The sequence below is a fragment of the Puma concolor genome, chromosome B2, assembly GCF_028749965.1.
Source record: "Puma concolor isolate L17-30 chromosome B2, mPumCon1.1.hap2, whole genome shotgun sequence".
Taxonomy (NCBI): domain Eukaryota; kingdom Metazoa; phylum Chordata; class Mammalia; order Carnivora; family Felidae; genus Puma; species Puma concolor.
The window spans coordinates 21,868,301-21,895,504 of record NC_141671.1 but is presented as its reverse complement, the minus strand read 5'-3'; the positions used below and the strand labels follow the sequence as shown (position 1 = coordinate 21,895,504).

The window sequence follows — 27,204 nt, the reverse complement described above, 5'->3', positions numbered from 1 at the left end:
TTCTTTATATAGGTCTGTAGTTTCCAAAATTATCTACAATGAGAAACAACTCAACTATCCAGACAGGTGAGTAGAGAAATAAAATGTGGTACATACATACAATGGACTATGATTCACCCTTAAAAAGGAAGGACATTCTAACACGTGCTCCAACATGGATGAACCTGGAGGACATTTATGTATATTTTACCAAAATTAAAATTTTTAAAGAAACAAAACCCATAATAAGTATGTGTTTTACTCTGATACTTGGGAGTGGGAGGATTAAGGGAAAATCAAATTCAAATGCTGGTTTTGATTAGATGGTGTCCCTTTCAGCTTTAGCTTTCTATGACTTAACACCATGTTCAACATTCAGCCTCAGTATAAATTGATGAATCCTCCAAGGCTGGAGAAGAAGAGATCTCAAGACTCAAAACTCAGATGCGTGGAGAGCGCTTATTGAGGTAGAAATAAGCCAAATTATTTCCTTTAATAAGTTGCTTTATGTTTCATACAAAGTTTTAACCAGAGAGAAAAGAAGAAGCAGGAAGAGAAGGAGGAGGAGGAGGGTAAGGAGTTGAAAAGAAATTCCAAATCTAAGCTAGTGCTTTGCAGTTACAAGATATAACTTGTAAGATATAAAAAAATGTTTTCCAAAGCTCCTAGGTGGCTCAGTTGGCTAAGTGTCCAACTTCGGCTCAGGTCATGATCTCATGCTCCATGGGTTCAAGCCCCATGTCAGGCTCTGTGCTGACAGCTCAGAGCTTGGAGCCTGCTTCCGATTCTCTCTCTCTCTCTCTCTCTCTCTCTCTCTCTCTCTCTCTCTCTCCCTTCCCTGCTTACACTCTGTCTCTCTCTCTCTCTCTCTCTCTCTGTCTCAAAAATAAATAAAACACATTTAAATTTTTTTTTAATTTTTTTCATAATCACAAGAAATAGAAATTGAGGATAGTGTCACATTACCTGTGAATATCCTGTATTTTGTCACATTTGTTACATTTAGATGAGTGATAATACTTGGCAAAATGTGCTACACCTTACTGTTCAATGATCTGCAGAACAAAGATGTGCTAGAGTCATGACTGTTTATACCCATGTCTTTCTTAAATCAACCATGGCTAGGGAAGCTGTTGTTTACAAACGAACTGAAGAGCTGTGGTATCATGATTCAACTACCGTTAGCAGCTACAAACCAATAGGGTAAAATAAAATGACAACAAATTAGGTACCATGCGCTTGTGTTCAAGTATTGATCAGTTACCAAGCATTGGGTATTCGGAGTTCAATGCAAATTTTTATTGTGGCACAATACACATAACATTAAATTTATCATGTTAATCATTTTTAAGTGTACAGCTCAGTGCCATTAAGTACCTATTATTGTGCAACCATCACCACCATCAACCTCCAGCATTTTTCATCTTTCCAAACTGAAACCCTGTACCCATTAGATAACTCCCCGTTGCTCCCACCCCAGCCCCTGGAAACCACCATTCTACTATCTGTTTCTCCTGATTTGACTACTCTAGGGACCTCATTTAAATGGAACCAGTATTTGTCCTTTGTGACTGGCTTATTTCACTCAGCGTAACGTCCTCAAGGGTCATCCATTGTTGTAGCAGGTGTTAGAATTTCCTTCCTTTCTAAGGCTGAATCCTATTCTGTTGTGTATGGACCACATTTCGTTTATGCATTTATCTGTCGGTGGATACTTCTTGGCTATTATGAACAATATTGCTGTGAACATGGATGTACAAATAATTCAATGCAAGTTTTAAGAATTGGTGAGTCGTATGTGTCCAGGAAAATTAAGTAGGTGACCTCTATCTCGCTGGTGCCAGGAAATCACTTATTTCATAGAATCAGAAAATAGTAGAGCAGGAAACATTATAAAGTCATCATTGATGTTTATTTTCATAGAGGAGGAAATGGACACACAGTGACTTAACTAGATGGTTTCTAAAACCTCTTCAGTTCCTCGGTTCGGGGAGGAGTGGTACCCCTCTCTCTCTCAGGCAAAAATATCTACCCAACTTGTCATGCCACATACCTCAAATTCCCAACACCAGAGATTTATTTACTCAGATGAAGGCACTGGTACTTTTACCAGGAATCTCCTAGTAAAATTAAAATAGCTCTGAGGGAAAGTCGTTATTGACCTACAACCCTTATCTTGAAAGACTGGTTTTCCACAGGACAATAAGCTCAGAGTGGGATTCTTAAGGAATAGACCCTGTACAGGAGATGGCAGTGGGGAGGGCAAGGGGCAGTATCATGAGGAATTTTAAGCATAGATGCTCTACAAGGAGAAAATCATCTCTTGAGGAGCTCTGGGCACCCAGGGATAGTCAATACCAGTGTTGAGAGACCGAAGATCCAGAAAACTGAAGTTAGAAAAGTTGTAAAGACCAACTCAGGCAACATATGATTTTTCTCTCTGGCTAGCTTGTCACTGTGTATTGTGCTTCATGCCAAAGTATAGGTCTTCTATAAATGACTTGAGGACATGACTCAGTTCTGGATGTTAATGAAACATTTTGCTAGGTTTTCTCAACCATATAAGGAAAGAGTCTTTTTTTTTTCCTTTTAGCAAGAATGGAAAATGCCCACATGTATCACCAACTGAGGAAGTCATTTTGCATCAACAGGGTTCAATCTCTCTGGCTGTCTGATGGGTTTCCTGATGGAGTTGAGGTAGCTCTGTCAGTAAAGGTAGCATTTGAAGACCCGGAGAATGCCATTGTAACACAGCTCACTAGCACAAGCACCTGAACATTCCACAGGTTCAAAAGTGTTTTCTATAAACACAGTAACCATACTGGCCCCATAACAACAAGATTGATTCTTAAGGAGAGTGTTATTTCTATCTCCACTTCCAACATTGTGATGTGGTTCCACTATGTCTGGGGAAGAACAATGAGGTTTGAAAAGAGAATTATGGGCCCAAGGAAAGCATACACTTACAAAGGTTTATTTGGCAATAAATACAAATGATGTATACAGCCTTTTGCAATCCTAAAAATCAGGTCAATGACACCAGAAAGCCTTTCACTTATTAAGCTAATAACAGCAACTAATTGAGCAATGAGACATGAAACTTACTGTTATATCTGCAGAGAAGTCAAGAACATATGGAAGCAGAATTAAAACACAGCCAGGTATTAGTAATTAGGGAAGTTTATACACACGAGTTATACAGTTTATGAAGCTGAGAATCCATCATGCTGTGGTGAAAATCCAGAAGACTGTATTTACGGGGTCCTGCTATTGCGATGTGTATCCAGTATCTGATATGTAAAGTCCACATGAACAAAGTAAGTTCGCACCAAATTAACCTAAACAATAAAAATAAAACACTAACATTAATCCAATTCCCATTGTGGTGATGTTTGGTTTGCTTCACCGACAAGTTAATGGAGTCAACATCTGTTTTATCCCCTCATGTTCCCCGGGAGGCCAAGCTCACGTGATATATTAAAATCTTTCCCAGAGGTCTTCTTATCCTCAGTCTCACGCAGCCTAAGGAAGCACACCAGACAGTTTTCAGCTAACCCCTCACTGACAGCCCAGTGTATGGTCCTCAGTGTAAACCCCATGATGGTGTTGATAGTCACCAAGAACCAGCTTAGGGCTGTCCAAGATGCTAATAAAGGTTGCCCCATTCAGCACTTGTAGGCTGGGTTGTGTTTTTCCATTAAAAAAAAAATGATGTATACAAAACACATTCTATTAGTACATTGTTGTTATAAAATACTATAGAAAAAAAGCATAGAATAAGTCCTTTTATCAGTTTGGTATATAGCGTTTTTTCCAAACGTGTACACATGTCCTATTCACTGCTTACCACCCAGCATGTTTTGTGTAACAAATAGGGCTCGGATCCTCGGTCTCCGGTAGTCTCCCTGTAGGATTTTAGCAGAAATGTGAGAGGGGGGTTGGCCCCTGCAGTGCCCCATTCCGCACCTGTTCTTTCGATCTGGCTCCTCTCACTTGGAGAAGTGACATAAAAGCAAAGGAACTGCCTATCTCTACAAAATGCTGTGCCAGGAAAAAAGGGCTCTGGTCAGACCAGACACCATGCTGGCGACCAGAACTTGAAATAAAGGTAGTGAACAGGAGCAAGCACCGCGTCTAGGGAGGCATGTAGACAAAGCCGGAGGAAGGTGCCAAGGGTTCAGAACCAAACGGAGAGATGGAGCCCAAACGTGTGACCAGGGGTACGGTATATGGGCTGTTCTGCCAGATTTAAAGAGTCCAGGATGGGGCAGACCAGCGAGCCAGCCCCTGGAAGCTGGGGAAGGGGGCCGTCGAGTGGTAAAGCAGGGAAATGAGGAAAGAAGACAGGTGGTGAGATACAATCTCCGGGAGCTGCTCTGGTGGGCTCTGGGGCAGCGAAGGCGTCAGAGTCCCAGCTGACACACAGCATAGGGAAGGTGATACAGTTACAGAAATGGGGAGGTGGGGCCCGGAGGCGGGTTTGGAGGGATGCACGAGATGAACACACTGGATGGGGAAGATCACAGTAAATTTTTCCTTCTTGTTCCTTTTTCCTCTTCTCTCCCTGATTTTATTTACTATAGTGAGTCCATGAAGGAAAGGGGCGTCTAAATGAGAACATAAGTCACTTGTACCTGCTTAAATAGCCTTCTTCCTTCAACCCTTTCCTTGGGTTCACTTCTTCTATCCCTGGCCAAGATCCATGCTCCCTAACGGAAACCCACTGTCTTCATCACCCCTACAGCACTTTTGAGGGAACCCACAGAGGATTTCAGGTTCAGGGAAACAGCCGGCCCCATCTTCCCTGCCTAACTTACAGACTCTCGGCACGGTTGTGGTCAGAACAGGAGAGGCTCTGAAGCCAACCCAAGCATTCCACCGGTGACCCACTCGGGAACGGCAAATTGAAGGCTACTGGGAGAAGTAGCTAGCAATGCTCAGAGTGGTGAAATCTGTCCAAGATATCCTGGTAACAGCTGAGCCACATGAAGAGGAAAGATGGGGGAAAGCTACATTCAAGAAACAGAAATAGGAAGTCCCAGGCCACCTTCATGGAGAGCCTTACAAAAATGGCACAGCTTTCAGATTCTGTGTCTCCCTCTCTCTCTGCCCCTCCCCTGTTCATGCTCTGTCTCTCTCTGTCTCAAAAATAAATAAACGTTAAAAAAAAAAATTTTTTTTTTAAATGGCACAGCTTGTATCTCAGGAAGAAAAGAAATGGAGACCTTAGCTGTATCGGAAGCTGCATGAAAACATTTGGAAACACTGGATCTCCTTTTTGGCACAAGAGCAGTTATGAAATGTAGATTAAATTAGGATCTTGAGTGGCATGATGCAGGCTGTGCTCTGGAAGAATCTTCCACAGGTATCCCAAGAGGTCAACCAGGTGACCCATCTGAGGAGCCTGGCTAATTTACTGGCAAAAGGCAGGGAGGACATCCATCTGGGCCAAGACCTAGGACAACAACAGTCAGAAGCAAAGATAAAGTTGAAGACACCTGTCCAGGAAAAAGCAGGCTCTGCCAAGGGTGGGAATTAAGTCCTCTGAGAAGCTTTGTCTCAACCCATCTGTCCAAAAACCACTAATACCAGTTTCTCAAAAACAAGGAAGTAAACACAAAGGAGGGGAGGGAAGGATGTTGGAAGTGCTTTGCAATGTAAAAATAATAATCTTAATAAAGGTACTTCTGCTGCCTACACTTTCGGAAACACACTGAGGGGTCAACCAAGGACGGGTCTTCAGGGGATCCGAAGCTGGTCTCCTCAAGTTCTGGGACACCCTGTCCCTTCCGGGCACTTCTGCCAAGTGCCATGGCGGAGGGCCTTCTCAGCTCGAGGGTGTTTGTCTCCGGGCAGTTGTTTGCGCGTACACAATACTAGATCAATAATAACCCTATCTTATTTCATTATTGTTGTCTCTCAAGTCCCCAGTGCACCACAGATTTGGTTTTTTCCCCTTGCTTTTGTCACAGTGAGATCCGCAACCTGAATCCCAGCTTCCCAAGGCAATGCCTGTGGCACTAATTTTGAACAAGGAAGTGTAACTTGGAATCCAATTTTTTGTGAGGCCTTGGAGGTAAGCATTGGTGGAGGAGGGGTGAGGCAGGACAAGGGAGAGAGAAGTTCGGAAAGGAGCCTGTGAGGACGGGGCAATGAGGAAAGCAAAAGGATATTTATTTAATCAGACTTACTTTTCTTAATTTCCTGTTTCCATAGGCCCTGCTTAATGATTCCCCCTTCGTGATAAAAACCAACTATCTCCCACCCCACGTTATTTAATGAATTTTACCATCTCGATCTTAACACACTTATAAAAACACAATGGGGTTAATGACTAAGGGTACTTCTTCAAATTTTTAAATTTTTTTAAGTTTATTTTTATTTATTTTGAGAGACAGAGACAGCGAGAGAGCAAGAGGGGGCGGGGCAGAGAGAGAGGGAGAAAGAACCCAAGCAGGCTCCTAGCTGTCAGCACAGAGCCAGACGTGGGACTCAAAATCACAAACTATGAGCTCACAACCTGAACCAAAATCAAGAGTCGACGCTTAACCTACTGAGCCACCCAGGGTGCTTTTTAAATTATTATTATTATTTTTAAGAACAGCAATCTAGAAAACTAAATCTTAGTGATATTTATTCTTAAACAATGTTTAACACTTGAATTTTTTTATTTTTTATTTTTATGTATTTGGGGCAGGGGAGAGCACAAGTGGGGGAGGATGGGGAGGGGGGGCCGGGGCAGGGAACAGAGGATCTGAAGTGGACTCTGCACTGACAGGCTGACAGCAGCAGCGAGCTCGAAACCACAAACTGTAAGATCATGACCTGAGCCAAAGTCGAACACTCAACCGACTGAGCCACCCAGGTGCCCCTGAATCGAAGTTTTTTCAAGTTTTCATGATTACTTCACCAAAATCAGGTTGAGTGAAAACTGCTTTTGTTTCCAGTAGGTTGCAGTCAGTGATGGTTAAGCAACTGTATTGTTACATTTTGCACCACACAGTTTCACCAAAAAGCAGATGGATAAACATCAAGTAGGCCAGTGTCTGGATGTTATTAGCCTCTCCCCTACAGGACAAGCCTCCAGGGCAATCTGTATCTCCTGGCCTATACCACCAGGGACACTCCAGCTACCTGGTTCTCCCAGGAAGATTCACTGGTATTTGTCTGGAATGGATACACTTGGAAATGACATTCCCCAGGGGGGCAGGGGGCAGGCGAGGCCTCCTGCTTCAGTGAGAACTGCATGTTTTCCCCAGAGTCACAGGGAGAAGGGACTCCTCTCAGAGTCACTCTCACTCCCCTCTGCCTCCTTCACTCAACATCCAACAAACATTGGTTGCAGGTCTGTTCTGGGCAAGGAGCTCTTCCTCAAACTGGGAATGCCGCGATGAGAGGTAAGGTGGTCAGGGGCGCCTGGGTGGCTCAGTCAGTTAAGTGTCCGACTTCAGCTCAGGTCATGATCTCACAATCCGTGAGTTTGAGCCCCGCGTCGGGCTCTGTGCTGACTGCTCAGAGCCTGGAGCCTGTTTCAGATTCTGTGTCTCCCTCTCTCTGGACCTCCCCCGTTCATGCTCTGTTTCTCTCTGTCTCAAAAATAAATAAACGTTAAAAAAAATTTTTTTTTTAAAAGAGAGGTAAGGTGGTCAGGCAGGAAGGCAGTTACAACCCAACATAGAAGGTACTGGACCCAAGAGAAGATAAGACTCCATGTGAGCACATCAGAGTGGAACCTAAACCAGGCTGGGTAGAGCAGGAGTCAGGGAAGTCTGCCTGGAGGAGGTGACTGTAGTGTTTCCCTCCATTCAACTGATATTGAGCACTTATCATGGGCTCCCACTGCTCTGACCAGTGGCTTAGAGCAGTGGACCAACGTGCAAAGTCCTCTCACTAGAAACTCACATTCCAGGAGGAGGAACCACTAATGGGCAGAGGACTGTGACAGAGTGACCACGTGACCAGGGAAGCCTGAGGAAGCAATGTTTAAGCTGAGACCATAATGATAAGATGTGGGGGGAGGGTTTTTCAAGCAGAGGAAATGGCCTGGTATGCTATTGGAGTAAGGGAGCAAGACCAGTGTGACTAGAATTTAGTGGGTGAGACACGGCGTGAAAGAACTGAGGTGGGAGAGATAAGCAAGGACCAGATGACACATGGCTTTCTAGATTATGGTTCTGAGTTTGCATTTTATTGTATGTGTCATGGGAAATCATTAAAAGGTTTTAAGCCAGAAAATGATATAAGCATCCCGGCTTCTTGGTCAGGCGAGAGAGGAGAGAAGCCTTGAAAGAAACAGCACACGCCAAAGGGCCTTGGAGAGGTGGCCCCCTGTGTGGCCAGGCGCAGAGCCCCAGGCAGCATGGAGGGAAATGAGGCTGGAGACGCAGGCCAGCCCGGACTGCCATGGCTCTCACATGCCCCTGGAGGCCGTCCAGCAGGACTGACGTAATCCAGACTTACTATCATCACTCACGGCCTTTTGGATTGGTAAGTGGTGTTCAAGTCCTGGATTCCCCCAGAGAGCAAGGACTCAGCCTGTGGAATTAATTCTATCTTCTAAGACCCAAAATGGGGGCACACAGGTGGCTCAGTCGGTTAAGCATCCGACCTCAGCTCAGGTCATGATCTCATGGTTTGTGAGTTCGAACCCCGCGTCAGGCTCTCTGCTGACAGCCCAGAGCCTGCATCCAATTCTTTGTCCCTTTCTCCCTCTGCCCCTCCCCTGCTCAAGCTCTCTCTCTCAAAAATAAATATTAAAAAAAAAATTTTAAAGACCCAAAACGCACACTGTCTTTCCAAGTTACTAAAATGTACTAGTAATCATCACATTCTTACACATGAAACAAGAGTTTTCTCATTCTCCAGATTTCACGGGTACAACAGAGGAGCAACAATGTGTGACCAATGCCATTAGTATTGTTATTATTGCTGCTATCTACTTCCTATGGTGGCATTTCACACAGACTCCTCACTTTCTTCTTCAAACTCTAGACTACCCTGATTTTCCTGCTTCTTCCTTGGCTGCTCCTTTTCAGATTGTTGTCCTGTTTCTTCTTTCTCGCATCCCTGCATTTTCCCAAAGCACTGGCCATCCCCTCCCTAGCAGCCCCTATCATGTCTCTGTGAAGAAGTCCCAAACCCTCCTGGGTGGTTCTGTCCCTCCGCCCCATGTCCAGCCTGCTGCTCCATTTGATGTCACACTGGCATCCTGGATTCAATGGATCCAACTGGTCACCATCTTCCCCAAACCCTGTCTTCTTCTGAAATTCTCCTAGGTGGCACAGCCCCTGTTCACCCTAACTAGTGTCCTCAGTCATTCTCAGCTCTTCCCTCTCCCTAGTTCTCTCTATTGACCAAGTAAGCCCCTTCTGTGTTATTTCCTCAGTGTCTTTGGAATATATCCCCTTCTTTCCTCTTCCATCACCGCCTTCCTCATTACAGCAATCATTCACCTATGCCAGTGCAAGGTTTCTCCCTTCCTGTCTCCAATCGTTCTTTATTATCTTATGTGCTCTCTCAAGTCCCAGGCACCATCTCTAAACTGGCTTTATGTTGCTCAGAGTAAAAAGAGACCACTAGATTTGCATTTCCATCAACTTCCCATCCCCAAATATGACCAGCAGAGATGCGACTGCGGAATACAAGAAACAGCAGCAAGCAAAACAATGGTTTTTACTGTTGCAAACCTTATGGTACAATCTGAGCACATACTGTCCAACATGGTGGACAATAGCTACCTGAAGCTATTGAGCACTTCGCTTATTACTATTCTATTTTTTAATGTTTGTGTGTGTGTTTGTTTGTTTATTTACTTATTGAGAGAGAGAGGGAGAGCACACGTAGGGGAGGCACAGAGAGAGAGGGAGGGAGAATCCCAAGCAGGCTCCACCTGTCAGAGCAGAGACCGATGCAGGGCTCGAACTCATGAACCTCAAAATCATGACCTGAGCCAAAATCAAGAGTTGGATGTTTAACTGACTGAGCCACCCAGGAGCCCCCAGCTTATTACTATTCTAAATTGAGATGTGATGTAAATGTAGAATATACCCTTAAAAGTCTTCATACAAATAAAAAAAGAATGTAAATAATTTTTGTATAGAGTACACATAAGAAATGGTACTATTCTGGATATTTGGGGTTAAATAATATATATTGTTAAATAAAACCTACTATTAAAATAAATTTCATTTGTTTCTTCTTGATGTTTTTAATGTGGCTAAGAGAAAATTTTAAATCACATATGCATTATATAGCATTGTATTTCGATTGGACAGTGCTGTTCTACCTAATTTGGGATAGCGTCACGGTGAAACTTAACTGGTAAGAAATTGGAGAGAAATAGTTCCTAAGAAAACAACGAATGCCACAATGAAAAGAAAAATAGCACAATGGAAAAATGGGCCCAGTATCTGAACATACATTTCTCCAAAGAAGATAGACAAATGGTCAATGCTAAACATCATATTCATTAGGGAAATGTAAATCAAAGTCACAATAACATCCCACTTCATTCCCAGTAGGACTGCCATATTTTTTTTTTTAAATGGGAAATTACAAGTGTTGGGGAAGAGGTAAAGAAATGGGCCCCCTTGCACATGGGGGGGGGGGTAGGAATTTACAATGGTGCAGCCACTGTGGAAAACAGTTTTGTGATCCTCAAAATGTGAGGCATGGAGCTCCTACATGACCCAGCCATTCTGCTCCCAGGGAAATGAAAACATATTCATACAAAAAGCTGTACAAGAATGTTCACAGCAGCATGATTCATAATAGCCAAAAAGTGGAAAGAACCAAATATCCATCAATTGACAAATGGGTAAACACAGTGGAATGTTATTTGGCAATTAAAAAAAAAAAATGAAGTACTGAAATGTGCTAGAACATGGATGAATGAACCTTGAAAACATTAAGCTAAGGTAAAAGAGTCCAGCCACAAAAGACCACATAATTACAATACCTTTTATATGAAATGTGCAGAATGGGCAAATCAGAAAACAGAAAGGAGATTGGTGGTTGCCTAGAGCTGGAGGGGGCTGGGGGAAAATGGGGAGTGATAGCAAAAGAATGCAAGGGCTTCTTTTGGGGATGATGAAAATGTTCTAAAATCAATTGTGGTAGAGGTTGCACAAGAAACAAATTACAGTTGTTTCTGGGAAGGGAACTTGACAGCTGGGCACAAGGGTGTTCCTGTACATGTATTTTTTTTTAGTACATATCCTCTGTGTGTACTAAATTTTGTATCACATATATAATAACTTTTTCACAAATACATAAAATAGGATTTTATGAAAAATTATGTTAAGAATGACAAGAGTCATAACTATTGGTTCAATAAAAGTTCAAAATGTGTTAAAAAACTCATTTAAATGTTTATACCAATACATATGCAAATCTAGATGAAAAGGATAATTTTTAGGAAATTATAAATGTCAAAATTGACTCCAAAAAAGGTAGAAAACCAGGCCAGGGTAATGGCCAGATAAGAAATTGTTACAATAGGGGCACCTGGGTGGTTTAGTCAGTTGAGCATCCAGCTTTGGCTCAGGTCATGATCTCATGGTTCGTGAGTTCAAGCTCGGCATCAGGCTCTGTACTGATAGCTTGGAGCATGGAACCTGCTTCGGATTCTGTGTCTCCCTCTCTCTCTGCCCCACCCCTACTCATGCTCTGTCTCTTTCTCTTTCTCTCTCAAAAATGAATAAACATTAATTTTTTAATTGATAACAATAGCCAAAAATATATCTTTTCCCCTCTGCCCTCAAAAAAGAGCATCAAATTCAGATTGGTTTATAAGTGACTTTTTCCAGTCCTTTAAAGAAAGATAATTCTTACGTATAAACTCTTTCCAGTCATAGGAAAACACCCAAGGCTCCCCACTCATTTAACAGGGATAAGTATCAGCAAGTAAGAAATGTGTAAGGATAACAAAACGGAAGGAGGGTTGGGAGAGAACAGAGGCTGCACATTAGGGGTTTTGTTTGACCCACATTATTGGCTCTACCTATGAATTGGTTAATTGGTTGCCAACATTTAAAACCTGGAACATTTTTTCATAAAAATCAGATTGAAATAAAACATACGCAATAGAGGAGTGCCTGGGCAGCTCAGTCAGTTGAGTGCCCAACTCTTAATTTTGGTTCAAGTCATGATCTCATGGATCATGGGATCAAGCCCCACATTGGGCTCTTCTCTGACAGCACATAGTCGGCTTGGGATTCTCTCTCCCCCTTTCTCTGCCCCTCCCCCACCCATACTCTGTCTCTCTCTCAAAATAAATACATAAACATTAAAAAAAAACATGCAACAGTTGTAATACAGGATTAATAGAATAGTTATATGTTTAATTCCTATAAATCACTCGTGATCACTTAACATTTATCAAGCACTTAGCACATACCAGGACCTTGTCATACTTTCTGTTTTTCACAGAAGAAACACACAAACTTAATAGAGTAGAAAGCAAGAGATATGAGTAGCCAAATATAGATAGATAGATGGACAGATTGATAGATATCCAAAAGACGCCCCTTCTAACAGAAATGGGTACCATTTTTACCCATCAGGTTGACAAAACATAAAAAAAAAAACCAAACATAATAATCAGTGAGAACATAGGAAAATAGATACTTTTATTCTCCACTGGGGGAATGTGAAATTGGTGTGAACTTTTTGGAAACAACTTGAAAATAATTGTTAAAAATTTAAATGGGCACACCTTCAAACTCCAGGCAATATGTTTCTCTATCTCTGTCCTATGGAAATACTGAAAAATATATTAAAATAGTCATGATATTGGTTTTCTTTTTTTTTTTTAAGTTTTTTTTTTTTTTTTTTTTTTTTTTTTTTTTGAGAAAGAGAGCAAGCATGAAGGGGGGAATGGCAGAGAGAGAGGGAGACAGAGAATCCCCAGCATCTCCATGCTAAGCGCTAAGCCAGATGCGGGGCTCAAACCCACAAACTGTGAGATCATAACCTCAGCTGAAGTCAGACGCTTAACAGAATGAGCCACCCAGGCGCCCCATGGTATTGATTTTCTATTGAGCATAACAAGTTAACAAAAACTAAACAAGTTAAATCAACACAAAATTGTTATCTCACAGTTTGAAGGGCAGGAGTCAGGTACGTTTTCGTTGGGTTCTCGGCCTAAGGTCTCTCTTGATTGAAGTCAAGATGTCGGCCCGTGTGTTTTCATCTGGAAGTTCAACTCAGGAAAGATCTGCTTCCAAGGCTCCCTCAGGGTGTTAGCAGAACTCACTTCCTTGCCTGTATGAGGGAGGTCCTGTTTTCTCACTAGCTGTCAGAGGTGACCCATTCTCAACCACTAGAGGTCATTCCCGGGTCCTGGGGGTTCATGTAACCTTGCCATGTGGCAAGGATGCCGTGTGCCTTGGATGCCATGTGGCCTTGGATGCCATGTGCCTTGGATGCCATGTGCCTTGGATGCCATGTGGCCATCCTTCAGCCCCCTCACATTTCAAATCTCTCCCTTCAGAGATCCCCTTGGAAGGGATCCTCGGTTAAAACAGTCCCACCCAGATTATTCCAAGTCCATTAACTCAGTCACAGGAGTTAGAGCCCATCCTTTCCATGGTTCTTGCCCACACTGTAGGGGAGGGGATTACACAGGGTAGTGCAACAGGAGTGGGAATCTTGGGACCATCTCAGAATTCCACCTGCCACACCCATGTTCAAGGATGTTCCTGCCAGTATTTTGTGAACATGAAAACTTAGAAATAATTTAGAAATAAACTCTGAATCATTATATAGCCTATCCACCTATACTACAAAATATTGGGCTGGCTGCATTGTTAAGTTGAATGAGATAGATCAGTGTGACATAAGTTTAAAAAAAAAAAAAAAAGGCAAGTTACAGAACAACACATACAATAGGATCCCATTATGTATAAATAAATAAATACTGATTTCCTGCCTCACACTTGTTCTCTGTAATCCTCTATTCTGCTGCCAGAGAGGCCTTTTCAAAATTCAAACCTGATCCTGTCACCAGCCCTGCACCCACCCTGCCCCCTGGCTTAAAACCCAACCTTGGATTCCCATCATTCTTAGGATAAAGCCTAAACAAATCCTTGTCCTGGCCGTCCTGCCTCTCTGCAGCTGTGCTCCGGCTCAGCTCCCTGGATGGACGGCTCTCCCTCCATCTCTCAACCTTCACCAGCATAATTCTCCTGTCCGAAATGTCCTAGTTGCCAATTTCACCTGGCTAACTCAGGCCCATTGTTCAACTCGAAATTCAAATGATACTCTCCTTGCCCCACTCCTCCTCCACCCTGCCCCCAGATCAGTCAGGTGCCCTGTTAACCAGCTTTCTGCATGCTCTCTCATTCTTCACACAGTTTGTAAGTATTCATTTATAATTGTGCTTATTTCATCGATATGTGTCTCCCCCAATAGACACTAAACTCCACAAAGGCAGGACATAATCTGGTTTTGCTTATCACTGCACCACCACCACCCCGCCCCCCGTTGTGCCTGGTACACTGCCTGGCACAACGTAGCAGCCCAACCAATCTGTGCTTCAAGAAACAACAAATGAATTCCCTTCTCTGTCCTCCAGATTCCCCTTCTGGAAGCTTCACATTTCCCTCTGATGGACATCCCCTCATCTGTGTTTTTCTGTCTCCTAGCACTCAGCATCCTGTACCGGACGTTTGCTCACTGACCAAGCTTCCCTACCAGACTTCGAGCTCCTCACCATGGCAACCAGCCTAGCACCCAGACCAGAGAAGAGCTCAGTAACCTGACAATGGGTGAATGAAGGGATGACAGTCTGCCTCTCCCCTATATCCACTATTCCTCTTCTAGGAGTACCCTGTTTGGAGGTGGCCTGGGCTGATGAGACTCAAGGCAGCAGGCTGGCACTCTTCCTGCAGGCAGAGCTCTGGCAAAGGCAGACTCGCTGTGGTGGCTAGAAGGGAGGGAGTCCCTTTCAGGAGGAAGAAGATGTGACAACAGACAATGGGAAGTGTAGTCAGCATGGAGGAGGCCCAATGCAAAGGGCGGGGCACCTTACCAGGAAGGAGGGGCCCTAAGAGTGGACTCTGTTCTGAGTAAGAGATCAGAGAGGGACCCCCACAGGGCCTATCCCAGGACAGGACCCTGCGCGGCCACCCAGCCGGACACTGGCCATTTCGCAATCCCCCAGCTCCACCTCGGCAAACACAGTAGTGTCCTCTGCTCCTAAAATGGTACTCCACATACCCAAACGGGTGACCTTGAGGAAAGAGTTCTGGGGCCCAGTCCAACCAGGAGTCTTGTTTTCCCAAGACACCCAGAAGGAGGAGGAGCCTGAGCCAGCTGGACAGAAGACCAAGGTCAATGCCCACACATCTGAGTATCCTGTCCCAAGGGCTAGGCTGCAATCCTGAGAGCTGGAAGCAAGAAAAGTGTAGAGCAAGAAATCAGTGGCAGCAAGCAGCTCCAGAGGAAGCCTGTGAACACATTGATAGTGCTGGGCTTCCCCTGTTACGTGGCACCTGATACTCAGAGCGGGGCTACTTAAGGACCTTCTGCCATGTGCCATGTCGGGCAGCCATCCTTCTATTAAGCCTTCTTGATCCTGGCTAGAAACATCTCCTTCCTCTCTCCTACCACCAGGTTGAACCATATGAAATGGCCGACAGTCCATGGTGTTTGTCCTACAGAAATGGCAATCTCATATGGTTCATCTAACAGACCAAGGGCTTTGGATGGCAGAGGCTCTATTGGTTTCATTTGTTTCTCTGCAAGTCTTGCCATGTAGTCGATGAAATGAATATGAACAAAAGAAGTTGCTTTTTTGAACTTGATTTTTTTTGCTATATAATTAATTCACTGGTAGTTCCTTAGAGAGTTATTCTAAAGCCCTTAAATAAAAATCAGTGTGTGTATAACCCTTTACTGTGTACACTGGGGCACACCTGCAGTTGGGTATAATAAACACAAAGAGAAAGGGAACTGAGATCAGCTAAGAATCTGTTGGTGCCATTCGCCGTACTTTCATTCACCCACTGATTCACAAGGACAATCTTGAAGAAGACATTGTTCGCTCCATCTCACAAATTGGGGAACATGCCATACAAACCAACTTAAATATAAAAGATAAGACATTCCATTAAAATAGGGACCCAAGTCTCCCAGATGTCAAGAAATATGTTGAGGGGCACCTGGATGGCTCAGTAGGTTGAGCATACGACTCTTGATTTTGCTCAGGTCATGATCCCATGGTCGTGGGATCGAGACCCACGTCCGACTCTGCATTGAGTGTGGAGCCTGCTTGTTGGGATTCTCTCTCCCTCTCTGTTCCTCTGCCCCTACATCTTTTCTCTCTCTCAAATAAAAGAAAGAAAGAAAGAAATCTATCAAATATCACATAGTATAAATGATGGCACTAATTCTGGCCTATATGGTTCTAAGGCAGAATCTTTCAACCTCAACACTAAAAGAAATTTTTTTTATGTTTATTTATTTTTGAGAAAGAGAGAGAGCAGGGGAGGGGCAGAGAGAGAGAGAGAGGGAGACACAGAATCCTAAGCAGGCTCCAGGCTCTGAGCTGTTAGCATAGAACCCAACAAGGGGCTCGAACTCACAAACTGCAAGATCATGACCTGAGCTGAACTTGGACGCTTAACCAACTGAGCCACCCAGGCACCCCTGAAGGAAATTTTCTTATAAAACATTTTGTTCATACCTAATGAATGAACACACCCTGAAAAACATCAGTTCTTCTGGGGGAGGGGGGAGGAACAAACACACAACACAACGCTTACAAAGAAGAAATTACTGAAAAGTAACAAAATGTTTCCTTAAAGATTCTAGAGCATTTGTAAATGCTTTTGTAAAAATACTCCATTCTTTGGTAAAATGTGCATGACTCGTGCGTACCTGTGTCAAGGTGTCATTGCTCTTCATCTGTCTTGTGTGCTCCATATTGATGAGTTTCCACAAAAGTTTTGTTTCTGAGGAGTCCACATTTCTGCACCTATTAATGTTGAAAAAGATCCCCTTCCTATGCCCTGCACACAGCAAACAGCCCTCTTGTGCTTGGTATCACCCATCTATGAAGGACAAGAAATAGAACCCTGACCCTGAATTCTGAGCCCCAGAGGCTAGTGTTTTCTGAGCAGTTTCCCCCACTGCCTCTCAGCTCTGCATTCTCTTCTTCCTTGGCTGCCTATGTCTGAAAAATGGAGAGCCACGGTGGCGGTGTAGGGCAGGAAGTAAATGGAAAATGAACAAGTGCAGGGCAGAAAGGTCAAGAAATGAACATCTTAAGGGTGTGCAATGAGCACACAACATACAAACCGCTGAGACCTGGACCCTCCAGGTCATGAGCCCACGCGTTGGAGTTTGGGGAGGTCGTCATATCCAAGTCACTTCAAACACTGAGGGAGCACCACGTGCAAGGTCCCCCAGCCCCAGTTCTAGGCACCAGATCATGCTCTTCCTCTCTTAAAATCCATTATGCTCCACGGTGCCTTCATTCAAGTAGATCTAACTTCTGGAATCTAGACCCAGAATTACAAAGTGAAGGCAAAAGCTAGGCCAGCACAGCTAAAGTTATTCAAAGGAACTTTCAAAATAAGAACTCTTCTTTAATAAGCACATTGGGGTTTTGAGGATCATCAGCCTTGCCTCTACTGCCCTTATTGGATGAGAGGGATGTGCCGCATACATTGGAAGACATTGTGAGTGGCAAGGCTACCCTTGATTGCAAAAGAAAGGTCATTGCCAAGTGATAAAGGGGAAGGTGAGAGAAAAAGAGCCTTTCAGCACTTTAAAAGCAGAAAAACAAAGCACTGTCCCCACCCATCTTCCTCCCTCCCTAAATTTCCTCGGTAAACTAAAGGTGGAATTGGAGTTCAATAAAGCCACCCGAGTTCCTCCTTCTACTTGGTCTGTGCCACAAATAATCCATTTGTTGCCTTGGACCTTATCTGAAGTCTCTGTCTTCAGTGATCTGCATGCAGATAAGAGAATCAAAGGAAATTTTAGCTACGTGTTTAGCTACTAGGCTTAGGTAGGAAATTGGACTCCGTTCCTGCAAAATAAAATAACTAATTTATTTTCTAAGGGAAATTGTCCCTTTGGAAGAATTAGAAAGGACAGGGGGCAAAAGCCACCAAGGCTTTGGAAGATAATGAAGGGCAAGAAAGGGCCTCAGGACAGCAAGGTCACAAACCACTCAGTGTGGTGCCCACCTCAGCCCCACAGGAAACAACACCCACAGAGAAAGTTGCCCAGGGATCCCTGCACGTCATTCAATAAATGAGCATTGGGGCTCCTGGATGGCTCAGTCAGTTGAGTGTCTGACGTCAGCTCAGGTCATGATCTCACAGCTCATGAGTTCGAGCCCCACGTTGGGCTCTCTGCTGACAGCTTGGAGCCTGAAGCCTGCTTCGGATTCTGTGTCTCCCCCTCATTCTGCCCCTTCCTCGCTCATGTGCTCTCTCTCTCAAACTCTCTCTCTCTCTCAAGAATAAATAAAACATTTAAAAAAACTTTAATGCATAAATAAATAAATAAATATTTAAAAAATAATAAATCTCAGCATTTCAATCAGCATCTTAGGGAATTGTAATCTAGTTCTCTCCTCAAGTAAAATTATTCTTAATTGGCCTCAATTTTAAAAAGATACTGGCGGAGACAAAGTCATTAATCCAACAACGCAATGTGACAAAGAAACTTCAAAAAATTTGGAAATTGTTGGCTTATTTTGTGGATCCCTCCTCAGATGCTGAAACCCACCTAAAGACATTCCCTTCTCAGGGTGACAAGGTGGTTCAGTGGGTTGAGCATCCAACTCTTGATTTTGGCTTAGGTCATGATCTCACAGTTCTTGAGATCGACCCCCACACTGTAAGTGCAGAGCCTGCTTGGGATGCTCTCTCTCCCTCCCTCTCTGCCCCTCCCCCTGCCCCCCGAAATAAATAAATAAACATTAAAAAATTCTCTTCTCCCTTCCTTCTTTATCCAAATAGTTGTCCAAATAGTTAAGGAGAATATGCCCCATTCTTTCACCTTTCACTCTCCATGACTCATGCAACAAATATCCAGTCTCTGTCCCAGCCCAAGTTTTTGCCAGTGTCAGGCAAAATCTAAAAGAATCCACCTCTCTTTGTCTCCATCTCTGCCCTGGGCTTTCAGTGGTCTTAGGCCAGAAGTCTCCAATCTTCATGGAATCCCTCCACCAACATGGTCTCATTACCAAAAGCAGACAGTAAGGAACTTTCTGCAAAATATCAAGTAAATGGTACACACCACTCACACACACCTTAATCTTTAACTGTCAGAACTGCTCCTAGCAAGCTTTCTATTTCCAGGAAACAAAACACTATATTGTATGATAAAACAAATGAACTTTTGGGGTTGCCGATTTAAGATACAAAAATGAGGAAATGCAGATCCTCAACTGACATGCTAATAGGGAATCTCTTTTATTTGCCTCCCTTATATCCAATAAACTATGGGCTAGGACAGTATAATAATTGTTAATATCTACTGAGGACCTGGGGTGCCTGGGTGGCTCAGTTGGTTAACCATCCAGCTTTGGCTCAAGTCATGATCTCATGGTCCATGAGTTCAAGCACCACATCAGGCTCTGTGCTGACAGCTCAGAGCCTGGAGCCTGCTTCAGATTCTGTGTCTCCCTCTCTCTCTGTCTGTCTCCTGCTCATGCGCTCGCTCTCTCTCTCACTCTCAAAAATAATAAACATTTAAAAATTTTAAAAAATCGAACACACACTCAACACATTTAAAAAATATATATACTGAGCACTTATATATCAAACTCTGTGGATTGTTTCATTTAGGCCTCATGACGATCTTGAGAGTAAGTACCATTATTATCCACATTTTACAGATGATCAACTGAAGCTTACAACATCTAGTAGGTGGCAGCACCACCCTCTGCACCCCGTCTTCCCACAGGACGTAAGCTCTAATGCCTCCCTGTTGACTGGGAGGGACAGAGCACAGGGTAGCACTCAGGAGACCAGCCTGGCCTTAAGTCCTACTTGTTACTTACCACTAGCTAGCTCTAAGTCATTGAGTAAAATGGAGGAGAATTTAAAAATGTTTGGCCACACAGCATTCTACTGATATTTTCTAGCCCTTCTATTCTGATTTTCCGGAAACCTCAAATTGGTCTTCCCTGAGCCTTTGGGATTGCTGGGGAAGGAAAGGAGGCGATCTTTGCAAAGGAGTGTTAAAAAGTAGAAGTGGTGGGAGGGATGGGCAAAACAGGTGAGGTGGGATGGAGATACAGGCTTCCAGTTATGACTGAATAGGTCATGGGAATAAAAGGTCCAGCATGGAGATCATGCAGTGATGTTGTATGGTGTAAAATGGGAGCTACATTTGGGGTAAGCATAGCATGGTATAGAAGTGTTGAATCACCATATAGTACACCTGAAACTAATGTAACATGGTGTATCAGCTGTGCTCGAATTAAACATTTTTGCATTAAAAAAAGACTCAGGGAGAAAGGGCACCATAAAAGTGTCAAGCACAGACTTTGTGTCAAAGTGCCTGCATCAGAGTCATATGCATACTTAATAACTGTACAGGAGTGGGCAAGTTACTTTACCTCTCCACGCATTATTTTTCTCATCTGTTATGTGAGGATAATATTAGAGCTATTCTGAGAAGTAAGTGAGATCAAACACTGACATTTTAAAAATTAGCAACTGCAAAATAATAAGCATTCAATAAATGTTAGGTATTAGCTACACCAATGTTCTTCCCATTTTTTGTTATTAATATATCATCTAACAGACTTTTCAAAACTTCCTCTTTATGAGTATTTTAACTAGCCAAAAATTTTTTACTGGTAGTTTGCCATTACATGCAGAAACAGAGAAAAAATTAAATTATCTGGATGATTAGAAATAGTAACATGAAAAAAATTGTTTTTAGTTTATTTATTTTTTTTTCTTAAAATATTTATTTATTTTTGGGAGAGAAGGAGCACAAGTGGGGGAGGAGCAGAGAGAGAGGGAGACACAGAATCTGAAGCAGGCTCCAGGCTCTGAGCTGTCAGCACAGAGCCCGACATGGGGCTTGAATTCACAAACTATGAGATCATGACCTGAGCTGAAGTCAGCTGCTTAACTGACTGAGCCATCCAGGTGCCCCTATTTATTTATTGTTGAGAGAGAGAGAGAGAGCATGAGCTGGGGAGGGACAGAGAGAGAGCAAGAGAGAGGGAGAGAGAGAATCCCAAGCAGGCTCCACGCTGTCTGCGCAGAGCCAGATGCAGGGCTCCATCCCACAAACCATGATATCATGACCTGAGCCGAAATCAAGAGTTGAATGTCCAACTGACTGAGTCACCCAGGTGCCCCTGCATCAAAACAAATTTTAATAGGAAAAAAAGGAAGAAAAGACTGTGTCAGAGGTTGGCAACCTATCAGAACATGAAGTCAGGGTTCTGACACTTCACACGGGGCCTGAGAAACGCAAGTGAGGGTGGGAGAAGGGTCATGTGGTTCCTCAACTCTGCAAGCAATGACAGCAGCAGCAACTTCCTGTGCCGTATAAACCAAAGCTATTAGGTGCACGCACTCACGCAACAGATTACACCTACACTGTCCTCTAATGCTTATTCAGTGACCAAGGTGAACAAGGGTCTGTACTAAAGATCATATACCTCAGCTTTGTCTTCCGAGAGCTGATGATCTATGAAGATATGGGATAAATAACCATGAAAATGGCTCCAAAATACACATTAGAAAATAAAAATGAAAAAGAGCTACTATGAAAATCTCAGGAGTGGTGGCAGAGAAACAGTGGAGGCGGGTAAAGCAAGGCCAGGAATTGGGATAGTCCTGAAGCCACAATGACAGGGCTCATGGGGTAGAGTGGCCCTTTGGTCTTTGTCACATGCATGCTTGAGAGATGAAGCACCAGTGTGACCTCTATTTTTATGTTTTCCACTCTCCCAGTGGAATTTTCAGCCTTCTACCCAGGGTAAGTCCTGCAGCAGTAGGAGCCCAGTAAATAGCTGGTTGGATCAATAAACGAGAAAGGCTTATATTGGTGCATTTATTCAAAATGTTTTCATTTATTCAACAAGTCCTCTGGTGGTTTTAAAATATATCCGTAAATTCCTTGATACCCTTCCCTTCAGAGAATAGAGCCTAATTCCCCTCCCATTAAGTGTGACTGTATTTAATCACTTCTAATGAATACAAGGTGGCAAACATAGCTGAAATAATGGCCCATCTGAGATTAGGACGTACAAGCCATAGCAGTTTACTTGCTCTTTCTCTTGAATCACCTCCTCTGAGGGAAATCAGCTGCCATGTCATGAGGGCACCCAAACAGGAATCTGGAGAAGTTTACATGCGGTGAGTAGCGAAGGCCTCCTGTCAACAGCCACGGGAGGGAGCCGTCTTGGAAGAAGAACCTCTACCCAGTCAAGCCTTCTGATGACTGGGTAACATCCAGACTGCAACCTCACAAGAGAACCAGCCAGCTAAACTATTTCATAATTCCTGACCCACAAAACACAATAACATAATAAATGTTTGTTGTTGGAAGCTATCACATTGTGGGGTCATTTGTTATGCAGCAATACATACCTAATACAAGACTCTACCCTCACTAGGTGCAAGGCTCTGGAGCTACAATGATGTGTAAGGTATGTCTGTCCCTGCCCTCATAGAGCTTAGCCCATTAGGCAGCACAGACAAAAAGCAATTCATACAGACTGACACATGCTTTCATAGAAAGAATGAGGTCCCAATGAGCAGGAGATTCAGGGAAGCACAGAGGAGGGTCATTCAGCCCAGTCTAGGAGGTCACAGACAAGTGATACCTAAGCTTTAGATCAAAAGATAAGCAGGAATTATCCAGGTATATGAGTCTCCTAGGGCTGCCATAACAAAGTGCCAGGGACTGGGTATCTCAAACAAAGGAAATTTATTATCTCTCAGTTCTGAAGGCCATAAGTCTGAGTTCACGGTGTCAGCAGAATTGTGAGGCTATGAGGTTGTGAGGCTGCAAAGTAGGGATCTGTACCAGGCCTTTCTCCTTGGCTCATAGATGGCCACCCTCCCCCTGTGTGTCTTCACATCATCTTCTCTCTATGCATCCCTGTGTCCAAATTTCCACTTTGTATAAGGACACTGGTCATATTGGATCAGGGCTCTATCCCAATGACTTCACTTTAACTTGACTACCTCTGCAAAGACCTGATCTCCAAATAAGCTCACACCCTGAGGTCCTGGGGGTCAGGAATTCAGCATATAAATTGGGGGTTTGGGGAACATGATTCAGCCCATAGCACTAGGTACAAGCATATAAGGACAAGGGAGAATAGTCCAAGCAGATGGATTAGCATGTCCTACAAACCATATAGGCAAGACATAGCACATGCAGTTGGAGAATTATGAGCACGAAGTGAAGGACTGTGGCGAAAGCTGGGGCCAGATCATATAGGGTCTTACAAGCCATGTTAAAACATTTAAATTTTATCCTCAGAGCAGCAGCAACCATTGAAGAGGTTTATGTAGGGGAGTCACATCATCAGAGCTGCAGCTGGGAAAAGTCAGTCTAGCTGCCTGGCTGAGAATGGATTGGCAGGAGCAAGAATTCCTGCAGGAAAGAGCAGGGAGGTGACTGCAGACAGCCAGTCAATGAAGATGGTGGACGCTAAGGTGGTAGTGACGGCATGGGAAAACGTAGAAGATTCAAGTAATCGTAGACTGAGATCAACAGAACTGGTTGAAGGAAGAGCTCTTAGTGGGAGCGGGGCAAGGAAGAATCAAGGGTGGTGCCAAGTCCCTCGGCTTGGGCAAATGGATGCATGGCTTGTGGCAGCCTTCACAGAGAGAGGATGCAAGGAGAGGGTTTGGGCTAAACAGGACCAGTCCAGCGTTAGACCTTTTGGGTTCAAGTCCCACAAACTAGCTGGGTTCCAGCCACAGAAGACATCTCGTCTAGAGGAGAGATGCTTGGGAGCCATTCACGCGAAGCCGCTCATTGAAGCCCTGACGACGAAGTGACATCTCTGAAAATGAGAGTGCCCTGGGGCAAGAGTATATATCTTTGGAGATCACCAACATGGAAAGACAAAGCACTGCCCTGAGAGCTAGGAAGAGAACCAGGAAATCAAGAGAATAGATTCATTCAAAAGATGGCAGTCAGCAACAAATTATGCTGAAAGTCAAATATAAGAACTGGATGTGCCCACTGAATACAGTGACAAGGACATTGCTGATGACCTTGATAAGCACATCAACCTACATGATGCTCATGTGGAGTCTATAAAGTAATGTTAACAGCCTTAAATATATTAGAAAGATCCTTCTGGGGCATCTGGGTGGCTCAGTCGGTTGAGCATCCGACTTCAGCTCAGGTCATGATCCCACAGGTCCTGAGTTTGAAACCCAGGTCAGGCTCTGCACTCACAGCCCTGAGCCTGCTTTAGATTCTCTGTCTCCCTCTCTCTCTGCCCCTCCCCTGCTCATGTACTCATGCACACTCTGTCTCTCTTTCTCAAAAATAAACATTAAAAAATTTTTTTAATTAAAAAATTAAAAAACAGAAAGATCCTTCTTTCTTTACAAATAGATAAAAGGAGAGCTCCTTAGCCACCAGTATCACCCCCAAAATCCTTTCCAAGCATGTACCCCACGCAGTATTGGCAGAATGGCCCAAGTTTTTCTGCTAAGTCCAATGGAGAGTTCACCAAGACAACCCTGAGGTAGGACCATATTAAGAGGAACCTGCTAGTAAAGGCATTGATGTGCTTCAACACACAGCAAGCCCACCCAACGTCCTCCTGGAACACAAGAAACAAATCCTTTTTCACAGAAAGGTGGGGAGAGGACTTAATGTCTAGTGCTGTCACAGGAACAGGCAGGACCTTTTCCAAAAGGGGCCCTGGCAAACTCTTCTTTCTCTGGACAGCACAGCCTCTCTGCCTAAGCTTGAAATTACTAACAACCCTGCAACCATCACTTAGCCTCTCCAGTCTCTCCTCCCTCGTTCAGAAAATAAGGATGACAATACACCTCAGCACGAAGGGCTGAGTGCGGATTGGATGAGGTTTCTTAGCACAGTGCTTGGCACATAGTAAGAGCTCAGGAAAATATTTTTGTTATCATAAATAAACTCACACTGTGGATATGATAAATATTATTAGTGCACCCTCAGAAATCCTTCTTTGTGCACTGGAACTTAGGAGCCTGTGGGTCATTCTCACCCTCCCCATCACCACCTGCACCTCCACCACCCTGCCCTGCCCACACACTGCTGTCCAAGAACAGGAACTCAGTCTCACGATTCCTAGCACACGCCCTGCATCCCGTGTGCCTGGCACATGTCGGTAAGTAAATAATGCTTGTGGAATGAGTTAATAAATTCCAAGTGTATCTACTAAAACGTACTTACCGGAGTAGAGAAACACTGCTTCCAGGAATGGAAAAAGTCATGTACGAGGAGTCATGGAAAGGCTGGTAAGTCTGAAGAGGAAAAGATCTGGGGCATGCACCATATTGTGGATGAAACACATAGCGATCCACTCTTCAACAAAGTTCAGATAATGAGCAAAGCAACAGAGCAACCTGACCGCACAGCAGGAAGAAAAGATAACAGCGGGGTTTTGTTGGTTTTTTACCCTTGCAGGGGGAACTCCCTTTGTAGGCAACAGAACCCAGAGAGCAGTTACAGACAAATGCATATCTTGTGGTAAATGCCAAGGGGCTGCAAATTTCTATCACATCATTAATCAGGGGGTAGAAGTGGCAAGAGTTCTGGTGAAGCAGTGCCAATTTGGGAACACCAAAAAACAAACAAACCCCCAACATAATCTAGCAAAACCCAACAAATTACATGACATTTCAGACCCAGCAGGAGACAAAACCCAGACCCCCAAAGAGGAAGTGATGTATTCACCCTGGCCAAACAATGAAGTCAACACTTTGAAAGGAGAAAAGAAAATCAAGTAAGTACAAAGGGACAGCCGAAATTCCTTAAAAGAACATGGAGGGTTGTGTTTGAAGGGGCTGCATTTAGCAGCATCTCTCTCTCTCTCTCTCTCTCTCTCTCTCTCTCTCTCAGTCAGCCCTTATTGGCAAACACTTAGGGGCTACTAGCCTCTGGAATGAGCAAGGAGAAATGAAAGTCTCCTTCCCTTTACTAACAGAAGACAAGCAAATGGCACACCCCGAGATCAACGTGGAAAGCATGGAGGGAGAGGGACATCACGAAGTGGCTAGTGGGAAGATGGCCCAACGACTCAGAATGCTAGTTATCCAGTGTAGGCCTAATGGGAAGATGGCCCAATCCTGAATGCTAGTTATCCAGTGTAGGCCTAGAGTTGACAATTAAGATGTAATCTTCCGTGTAATGATGCTCCACAGTAATAGGACCTCTTAATCCCAGTTATCTCAAAGAAACATAAACATTAATTAGGCTGTTCCCAATGCCTCCAGGGGAATTCCATTTTCATCTTTCATTGAACTGAGAAACTGAGGTACAGAGAAATGAAGGAAATTGCCTGAAGGAGGGCTGTGTGAGTCAGCAGCCTGACCAGGAAGCCGGGGCTGTGACTCCTCACTTCCTGGTTTCCTCTCTAAATAGTAGAGCACATTCCCTTCAAGAGGCAGCTCTCCAGGAGAGAAGGCAAAGGAGAGTCAGGTCATCCTGGGGAGGAGCAAGATACCTGCCAGCAGGCACACAGGTCAGCAGATAATTGAAATTTCTTCCAAGATGGGGCTTTCCCCTTCCTTTACCAGTGTTTCTCAGCCTGGAGAATCAATCTATCCCCTGTCCTGACTTCCTGCTCCTTAAACAGGTGTCGTCCCCGCTCACCATTCTGAAGCAGTTGCCACACAAATTAGCAGCACTCTTTCCCTAAGAGCCCTGGAACCCACTTGTGGCCCAGTGTGTGCCAAAAGCTTCCGATGGCTGCCGCGCATTGTCAAACTCTGGCACATGCTTCGGCAAAGAATTTTGTCCTTCTGAACGGCCACCAGGAAGTTTGTTTGGCGAGCTGTCCCTCTGAAGCAAAAAAGGAAAAGAAAAGGCTGTAATTGCTTATTAGAAGCCTCCAAAGCTGAGTGAAAGTTTAACCAGCTCTAGGGAAAGTACACACACACTACTCCCACAAATTGTTTGAGGACTTTCCACTTTTCAGTGCACTGGAGCTACATTCTGGAGCAAAGGGGCAGCAGCGACCATTCTAGAAGTTATATCACAGGTGGTGTAACACCTTCTGCC

At 43.9% G+C, this 27,204-nt stretch overlaps 1 long non-coding RNA gene across 1 annotated transcript; it reads right to left on the bottom strand.

Moving 5' to 3' along the window:
• Positions 1-2,937: 2,937 nt before the first annotated feature.
• Positions 2,938-26,538, bottom strand: LOC147580785 (uncharacterized). Its single transcript, XR_015251084.1, has 3 exons — positions 25,375-26,538; positions 13,078-13,242; positions 2,938-3,317 (listed from the first exon to the last, which is right to left on the bottom strand). It is a non-coding gene; the product is annotated as an uncharacterized LOC147580785 (long non-coding RNA).
• Positions 26,539-27,204: the final 666 nt, after the last annotated feature.